The following is a 9,260-nucleotide window of genomic DNA, read 5'->3' as shown; positions in this document are numbered from 1 at the left end:
TAGCCATCTGGGATCTGTGAAACATTTGCTTTATAAACTTAATATGATTCTGTTTCTATTTTAAGCTCCATTTATTTTTTTGGCTCAATAACTTTTTATCAAATGTTTCTCAAGTTAAATATATGTAAAAAAATTACTGTCTTCTATTTGTTTCAAAATCATTGCTTAACAGTTTCACTGAGTCTCTCTAACTATGTATTAGAAAAAGCAGTGAATGTTTCCTAGGCATGTTCTCTGTACAAATGTTTAATGTTTCCAGTGTTTGTAGGTCTTTATAATGAACCATTTTGCTATTTCTTTCTAAGATGTAATATCTTAATATACATTATCTTCCTGTATGGTAGAATACTGCTATTGCTGTTCTTTTCTGCACTTTCTGCAGTTCAGTTATGTCCTATGTGAGATGGAAGACCACAAAAATACACAACGTTGAAGATAAGGGTGTTTTATGGATTTAGAAAAAAGCGTATTTTTGCATGTATTTTCAATTCCTTTCCTCATAATTCTTAACATGAATTGTTTTTGAACAACCTCTAAGCACTAAGCTGACGTTTTCAGAAGAAACCTCATTTTCACAATGACTGCTTACGACAACTCCTAGATTTTTTTCTGAATAAAAACGCCTCATTAGAACCCACTAAACACAATTAGAGCTACTTTTTGTAAAGTGCAGTACCAGTTATTTATCAACATTAGATTTAATCTGAGATTTCTGCAACTGTTGTGTAGTGGGTTTCTGTGGCTGGGTTTTGGTAGCAGGGGCAGGGCTACAGGGGTGGCTTCTGTTAGAAGCTGCTAGAAGCTTCCCATGTCTGGTGGAGCCAATGCCAGCCGGCTCCAGGATGGACTTCCTGCTGCTGGCCAAGGCCAAGACAATCAGGAGTGACAGTAAGGCCTCTGTGATAACATTTAACAACTGAAGGTTTTGCGCAGATGAGAATTCCAGCCAGGAAAGAGCGGAGTGAGAACATGGGAACAACAAAGTAGACACCAAGGTCAGTGCAGAAGGAGGGGCAGGAGGTGCTCCAGGTGCCGGAGCTGAGGCTCCTGCAGCCCGTGGTGCAGACCATGGTGGAGCAGCTGTGCCCCTGCAGCCCATGGAGGACCATCGGGGTGCAGAGACCCACCTGCAGCCCATGAAGAAGCCCCTGCTGGAGCAGGTGGATGCATGAAAGAGGCCGTGACCCTGTGGGAGGCCCAAGATGGAGCACGGTCCTGCCAGAGACCTGTGGCCTGTGGAGAGAGGAGCCCACACTGGATCATGTTTTTCCCAGGTAGGACTTGTGGCCCCTGTGGGGGACCCACACCTGTACAGTTCATTTGTGAAGCACTGCACCCCATGGAGGAGTGACCCATGGGACAGCAGTTTGGGAAGAACTGTTGCCTGTGGGATGGACTCACGCCGAAGAGGTCCATCAAGGGCTGTCTCCCATGGGAGGGACTCCACGGGAGCAGGGAAAGGACTCCTCTCCCTGAGCAGCAGCAGAAACAACAACTGACCATAACCCCCATTCCCGCCCCCCTGCACTGCTGTGGGGGAGGAGGTAGAGTTTAGAAGGAAGGAAGGGTGGGGGGAAGGTGTTTTTAAGATTATTTTACTTCTCACTCTTTTGCTGTGATGCTGTTAGTAATAAATTCAATTCATATCCCCACTTTGATCTGTTTTGCCCATGATGGTGATCAGTAAGTGACCTCTCCCAGCTCTTAACCCATGAATCCTTTGCTGTTTTTTTTTTCTCTGTCCTCTGTCCAGTTGCGGAGGGGAGTGAGAGAGTAGCTCTAGTGGGTACCTGGAATCCAGCCAGGGTCAACCCACTACATGTTGATAGTCAGCTTTAATTTTGTACTATCCTGAATACTATCTGAGTAATTTTATATTATTTACACACTTTGGTACAACACTTCTGTGAATCATTTGTGAATATGTTGAACTGCCCAGATTCTATCACAGAGACTTCTGAAATGATTTTTGTAACCTCTCTGTGATATTAAATCCCATGGCCTCTTATCTTTAATTTCTAATGTTTTAACCAGGTTTTACCCCTGAGGGATCTCTGACTTTACACATTACCTTAACTTCTTTGATGATTTTATTCTTACAGGACCTTACTGAAAGTTTTTTAAAGTCACTAGGTACACCGTGTTGATCAGACATCCATTACAAATCTTCATTGATTTCTCCAAAGAATTCAAGTAGATTTGTGACAGATTACTTCTACCAATCAAATCAATGCTAACTCTCCTCTAATTCTATTCTCTGTCATAGTTTCCAGTTATTTGCTTAGTGCAGTGGTCAGTCTTGGGTTTGTAGTTACCTGGAGCTACCTATAAAATTTGGCATCACACTTGCTGCCTTCCATTACCCTGGTGTTGCCATGAACTAAAGCAATAAGCTTACCAGTTAAAATTCAGCAAATTTGTAACTGTAGAGCTCTTGGGAAAATTCTAGAAAATTGAAAAGATATCAATTCACAATAGGACAATCCTGACCCACTAATAACCATGCTTACCTTTACAAGAAGCAAATTTTCACTTATTGATCATATCCACGGCCATGAGAAATCACTTCAAGAAACCTGAGGTGTTTAAAGACTTGATTAAATGTGTAGTTTTACCCCACGATTCAGTTTGCATGCTTTCAATAAAGTGGCACAAAGGATTTTCAGTTTTTCATCCATGTTCCTCTTTGTATTTTGTTTGAATTAAGCCAAGAAGCAAAAACTTTCAGTATTCAAATATTTCTGTGATGGAAGAATTTAATCCAGGAGAATAAAGAAAATGACCAAATGAGTCTGAGAGGCAACAGACAGTGATACCAGCACTCACATACCAGTGTTGCTGCTATATAGATTATACAGGGAAATCACTATAAGCCTGTTGAGGGTTACCAACTGCACAAACCACATCCAGCTAAGGATTTCCTGAGATGAACATAGTTGGAAGACTCAGACTAGTAGTAAGAGTCGTTCATGCTCATCCTGTTGTTTCCATCCCTGGCCATCCATTTATTCCAGCTGAGGGTTTCTTTTCTCCCCTCACAGTATACCTCCATGCCCTTAAGAATTTTAGATCTTTGGCATATGCTGGACACAGGTTACATCTTTTTGAAACCACCTATGCTCTGGTCCCAAGAGCTTGAGATCGCTTTGTATTAGTCTACCAGAGGCTTGAGAAGTGGAGTAAGTATCCATGCACTGGCATTTCCAAGGACTCACAAAGCTCCTGAGTCTAGATGGACCTTTAAACTGAGTTATCACAACCTTTTCTACAGTCTTACATGCCTAGGCAAAGCCGCAGGCAATACAGTCCCTAAATGGATTTAAGTCTTACTCCCTTAATTCAGTTTTTCTCTCTCTTCCCTCCCCATCCCCCTTTTTTTTTCCTCCTAGTGTACTGAATTTAAAAACAATTAGGTTATTTCCTTTCCTTTTGTAGAAAGGAAAAACTAAAAAGTGGATTTTTTCTTTTGAGGGTAGCATGGTGAACAGTAATAAATTTGTCAGCACTGGAATCTGTCCCCAGCTTAGCAACAAACTTTTAGCATAACCTAATTCCTAAATTCCTGTTGTAAATAGATTGAGTTGGTTATTTGAGAATTAAGTATTTCCATACTGAGCTAAATTCTAGTTATCTCTTATACTGTCAGTACTTCATTTATTTGGGGAGACAATCGTATGTTACTTAGCGAAAGGGCAGCAAAATTATTGCAATATTAATAAAAATGCATCACAACAGTTGTAGAATAAACTATTAAGCTTTAAATCAGAAAAGTAATTATAAGCCTATTATCCAATATGGCTACAGATGCTCTGTGTATTTATACACACAATTGCTTTCACATATACACCAGGAGGATTACAATGAAATAAAATCCATGAAAGAAAGTATTTATCCAGGGAGTTGGAGTAAAAGCAAAGATTTCATTTCCATACCAAGCAAAATAGAACCAAGCAGCTGCTCAGTTATTTTGGATTCATATTCCTGCTTGATAATGATTAAAGATATTAAGAGCACCAAAATGACATGTCAAGATAATAAACGAGGTTTTCTTGGTGATCAGCATCTGTCATCAGAATTCCTATTCCTCTCAGTAGTATTTTGCTACTCATGAGAAATTCCTCCTTCCAATGAAAATTACATTTTGTTTGCATTTTCCCATAAATATTTTTTCTTTTCCCTTGAATATTGAACTTTTTATTGTAAAACTCTGGATATCCAAAGAGGAAAATGATGAAAATGATGAGTAATAAGGGATCTCACAAATTGCCCATTTTAACTAAATGAAAATACAAAGCCCATGTGTGCAAAATGTTTATAGTTTTTTTAGGAAATCACTACCAATATGGCTATGAAGTCCATGTTGGTCTAGCAATTTCCTGTGTTTCTGTCATGGCCATGCACCAACATTTCTGCCACACTTCTTTTCTCCAATGTGATATTCAATTGCATTCTAGCTTAATTCACAAGTTACATTTTCAAATGCCGCTTATTTACTGCTCATGTTGCACTTTGGGTCAAGATTGTTTCTGTGGACACAGAGGGTGCTTTAACCACTCTAAACTTTCAGAGAGTTAAAAAACCCCAAACTAAAGTAACTTCTTTGAGGAGTAAAATTTTTATGTTAGAGTCAGAAATTGGGAAAGGGCAAAAGATAACAAGTACCTGTACACTCAGCAGTGGCTCCATAATCAGCCCCACTGCAGAGTTATCCAGCTTTTGCTGCATTGCATTCACAGGACACTGTGCTTTAGGAAATAATCCAACATATTCATCTGGAATAACAGACCACATGATCTCCTCAGGCAAAAAGAGCATGGGAGGGGGAATGCCTCTGCTTATCACAGTCACCACAGGCATGCTGGCTCCTGATAGCACCATCTTATCATGTCCAGACCAGCATCTTCCAGGCAATTTGCTTCTCTCTGTGAGCAGACAATCAAAGTGGCTTAGCCTTGAAAACAGTTTATAGGACAAAAGCAGGTGTCCTGGGATCCTGCCCTGACAGAAAGCCATGCTATAATTGACACCATGATTCTGAAGGCTAGAAGAATCTGCTTGGTGTGAGCAGCAGAAATGACATTGCAACAGGTGGTGGTGCAGAGGCTGTTTGTTAGGGGTACCACTGCACAGATGGAGGGCATGTGGGAGGGAACCAGGCATCAACATGTGAAGGAAAGGGCATATACAGGCAGTTGGCTGCTGAGACAACTTCTGTTTGTGCATTGGGCCCACACCAATGCCAGCATCACCACTTGGGTTTGTACACAGCAGCCCCCACTGCTATGACTCACCCAGGCCAGGGCCAGAATCTCCAACCAGCCAAAACACTGTAGAGAAAACAGCTTCTTCAACTTGACTGTTGTTTCCTCCTTGAACCTTATTTTAGTTAAAGCTACCTTTTCACATACAGCCTCAATGTCATTTCCCTGAGCTGCTTTTTCTATTCATCTTGTTCCACTTCTTTGTTTATATATTATTCTGCCTTTTCATCCAGACAGAAAAGCAAAGGTTAGAAAGAGGACAACAATTCAAGTAGGCACTGATGCAAGGACCAGCCATTCAGGAAAAAAGATACAAGAATATCGAAACAGCAAGAACAGAAAGATGCAGGTAAGCATGGAGCTGTCTTACTACCAGACAGAACTGACAGCTTCTACCTTGCTGCTCCCCTGGCTGGTGGAGACTTGCTGTTTGCCTGTCAGGTTGCTCAGTGCTCTAGGTAGGAGGGCAGGAAAATATCATAGCTCAATGATTTGCACCTTTCTTGACAAATAACAAAAGAAGTAGGAGGATGGTTTGTTCATCTTTGGCCTTTGATGTGATTCAGTTATGTAGGGGAGAATTCAGAAAGGCCCTAAATCAACAAGGAGGATACTTTTGATTGCCACTGAGGCAGCTAACTAACCGAACAGCATTTCACAGGAGACATTGTTTTGACTGGATAAGTCTGAGATTATTAAATCAATGTATATTATTTCAGTGTTGTCTATCACATATAAGGACTTTGACTACACTTTTGTTAAAAGGTGAACTGAGATATACCGACTTGGTTACAGTCAACTGTAGAGCACTAACTTGAAATGCACAGCTTGGATTTTGTTAAGTTTCTCAGGACTATCATGGAACCAGGATGCGTAACTCTGCATTGTTTATCTGCAAACCTTCAAGTGCTTATCTACACATACATGTTAAACACTCTTCTTCCAGATCCTGAAAACTTGAAATGACACAGACTTTTTCAGGAGGAAATTCATTGAAACCTATGTACCTAACTTGCTGCACCCTATGCAAAACTCAGTCACTGGCTTCTGCTGTTGAGGACCAGGAAACTGTGACAGTGTCTTTGTGAGTGCTCAAAAAACAGTTAGCACAACAGACCTGTGGGATGAAGCAGGAACACCTAACACAGTGGTTTTCTTTATAATAAATCTCAAGATGTCATTGTCATATCACTGCAACACATATTCTAACTTGATGATGTAGCTGAAAGCTCCTACAGCTGTTGTCTTCTGTGCTGCCGAAAGTGTATCCATTATCCTTCCTAATCTGTGCATGGGAACATGGCAGAGTCCTTCTAGTTATCTAAAATATTTGTAGTCTGAGTTTCAAGTGAGCGCTTTTGACAATTAGAAGTTTTTCTCTTTTGCTTAGTTCCTCTAAGCAATGAGTAATTCTTCTTCACATGATAAACTCTATTGTCCCCTAAAATTAGTCCCCTATGAAGAAACCACGTCAAAGCAGTGATCTAATGTCAAAAACACCTCTGGCTCTCGAAATCAGAGCAAACACGAGAGAAGAAAAAGAAAAATTAAAAACACCTTCCTTGGCAATTTGGAGGAGAATTTATTTCTTCCTACAGAGTGCACGATGAGTAATTCCTTTGCAAATGCTAAATTCCATCAGAAAGTATTTTGGAGTAATCCTGTTGAAGTCTCATGCTTTCAGTATTTCAGTCAATAAAATGAAGACATCCCCTGGTTAAAAATATGATTTAAGAAAGAAAAAAAGCAGGTGGTGAAATAAGAAAGAAATATTGTAAATGATGGATTACTGATTATAAATCACCCACCTCTTCCTCAATGGTTCCTATCAAAGTTCAGTTGCAGACCTGGTCGACCAGGGCAGGAGTGCTGCTGTGGCTCTCACAGGGCAGACACAGTCCAGGAGGTTTCCAGATGGGGTCTGATCAACACCAAAGGGAATTTTGTATATCTTAGACTTTCAATTTCTTCTCTAGGTGAATGATTTTTTTTTTTATTCATAGAAGGGATTAATTTTGACCTGACTACATTGACTGGCTTTCTGTTTACCACAGACCAAACAACTTTCCTGGGTGTACTGTCAGTTCTGTAACTTTTACCTGAATTCATCTTTCAGAGATACAAATGGAGACTTGTTTAGGAACAGACAGATTTAAGATCAGAGTGATCCAAAGATGTTCAGTGATATACACTCAATCTAAGCTCTGAGTAATTTCTAGATGTCAGTTCTCTGCCTTCCTATTGAACTAGCCTGAAATAGACAAAATTTTGTTTTCTCTAGTAATTTTTAACTGTCTTTTGATAACTAAATAAATAGACTCACTGTACAGTTTGGATCTCAACTCTCATTTAAGTTTTGCAGATTTTTTGAATGCTTTCCAGCTTGTCAACATTCCTTTTTGAATTGTGAGGATTTGAATGAGTCTTAGTAAAGCTGGAAATACCTTCTACCTACTACCATTTGGTATTTCCAGTCTTACACAGCTCAAGATTGCTCCTCAGCCATAGATCAAGCTCCTCCCATCACACTTGAAGCACTTATTCAAAGCATTATCCTCTACACCGTTTCTGAGTTTCGTTTACTGAGAGACAATACCAGATTGCAAGTGCCACAAATCTCATGCTCAAACATATTTAAGGAAAAACACCAGCTACAAGGGTTAAGACACATGGGAAGAGACAATGAGAAAGCATGTTATAGGGAGATGTTGTTGGGAAAATGGCTGGATATACTCTTGGAAAGAGGTGCTCCATGCCAGAGAAGGTATTTCCGAGGGGACTGCAGCTGAGGATGGCCCATGCTGAGGTATGATCCCCTCTCAGGATCTGTGGCCAGGGGCCACTCACACAAGCACAGGGACAACCCTGAGGTACTGCATCTCGTAAAAGAGGTGTTTCCCTAGGTTTTTGTGTAATTTGCTGTGTTTTTCTCTTCTTTTCTTACCTTGCTACCCAAAAAACAATAATCAAAAGTTATTGTTAACTAGCAATGAACTAAATTAAATAAAATTCCTTAAGTAGACACTGCTTTGAATATGGCAGCCTCTTCAGTATCACCAGCTGCAGCAATGCAGGTCTCCATTTTTCCAAACTCTCATTTGAGGAGGGCTGCTCCCACACCTACCTATGTGCAGCCCAAGGGAACATGACAGAGGGACAGAGGCTGTGGTGCAGCGGTGAACCTTTCTTTGGAGAGGGTTAACAAACCGCAGTATGCAACACTCCAACTGACCAGGCCTTTGGGTGCTTTTAAAGGTGAATTATGATGTTCTTCTGAACTTATTTCAGATTGCTATTACTCATAAGTCAGTTTTCATTAAATGACTCAAATCTATCAATGAATCATAATAATAAAAATAATTTGACTAGCCTTACTCTGGTCTCAGAAGAATAATACCATTTTCCAAAATGAGAGGGCTGTATAGCACAGAGAAAGCCAGGCACTTAGCAGCATTACAGTGTTGTATTTTCCTGAAATTTTAAGAGCACTGCTGTTCTCCTGGCACCTCTGGCTCTGACTCTGCTGGGTGCTGAAGAAATACTGTACCTCTGCGAACTTGGTTCACAACTGCAGACCAGTGGAAAAAGCAACATTCCTAAACATTTTCAGGTTTTTCAGAGAGGGAAGGAGGAAAAGTGGGTTTCTGTCTCCCTGTCTCACTAGCTGCACTGAAGTACAGCTTGAGTACTGCTGGTTACATCAGGCTCCGTGTGGGTGCATTCAACAGCGGATAGTAAGACAGCATGTGTTAGCAAAACTTTGAAATGGAAAGCATTGTCCTCTTGCTTTAGTAGTAACTTTTTCATTCTTTTTGCCATAGAGCAACATGGTTTTGAGGTTTGCATTAATTAGTACTGTTAAAAATTAACAGTAAGCACAGATTATAATTTTTCCTGAAGACCTACTAAATTAGATTTACATTTACAATAATGAATGAAAGGCAAATAATATTTATACATGGCAATGAAGAAATTTCAGTAGAAAACACTTTATTTCTT

Source organism: Pseudopipra pipra, chromosome 2 (genome assembly GCF_036250125.1).
Source record: "Pseudopipra pipra isolate bDixPip1 chromosome 2, bDixPip1.hap1, whole genome shotgun sequence".
NCBI classification, from domain to species: domain Eukaryota; kingdom Metazoa; phylum Chordata; class Aves; order Passeriformes; family Pipridae; genus Pseudopipra; species Pseudopipra pipra.
The sequence above is the reverse complement of the archived record's forward strand: the minus strand, read 5'-3'. Positions refer to the sequence as shown.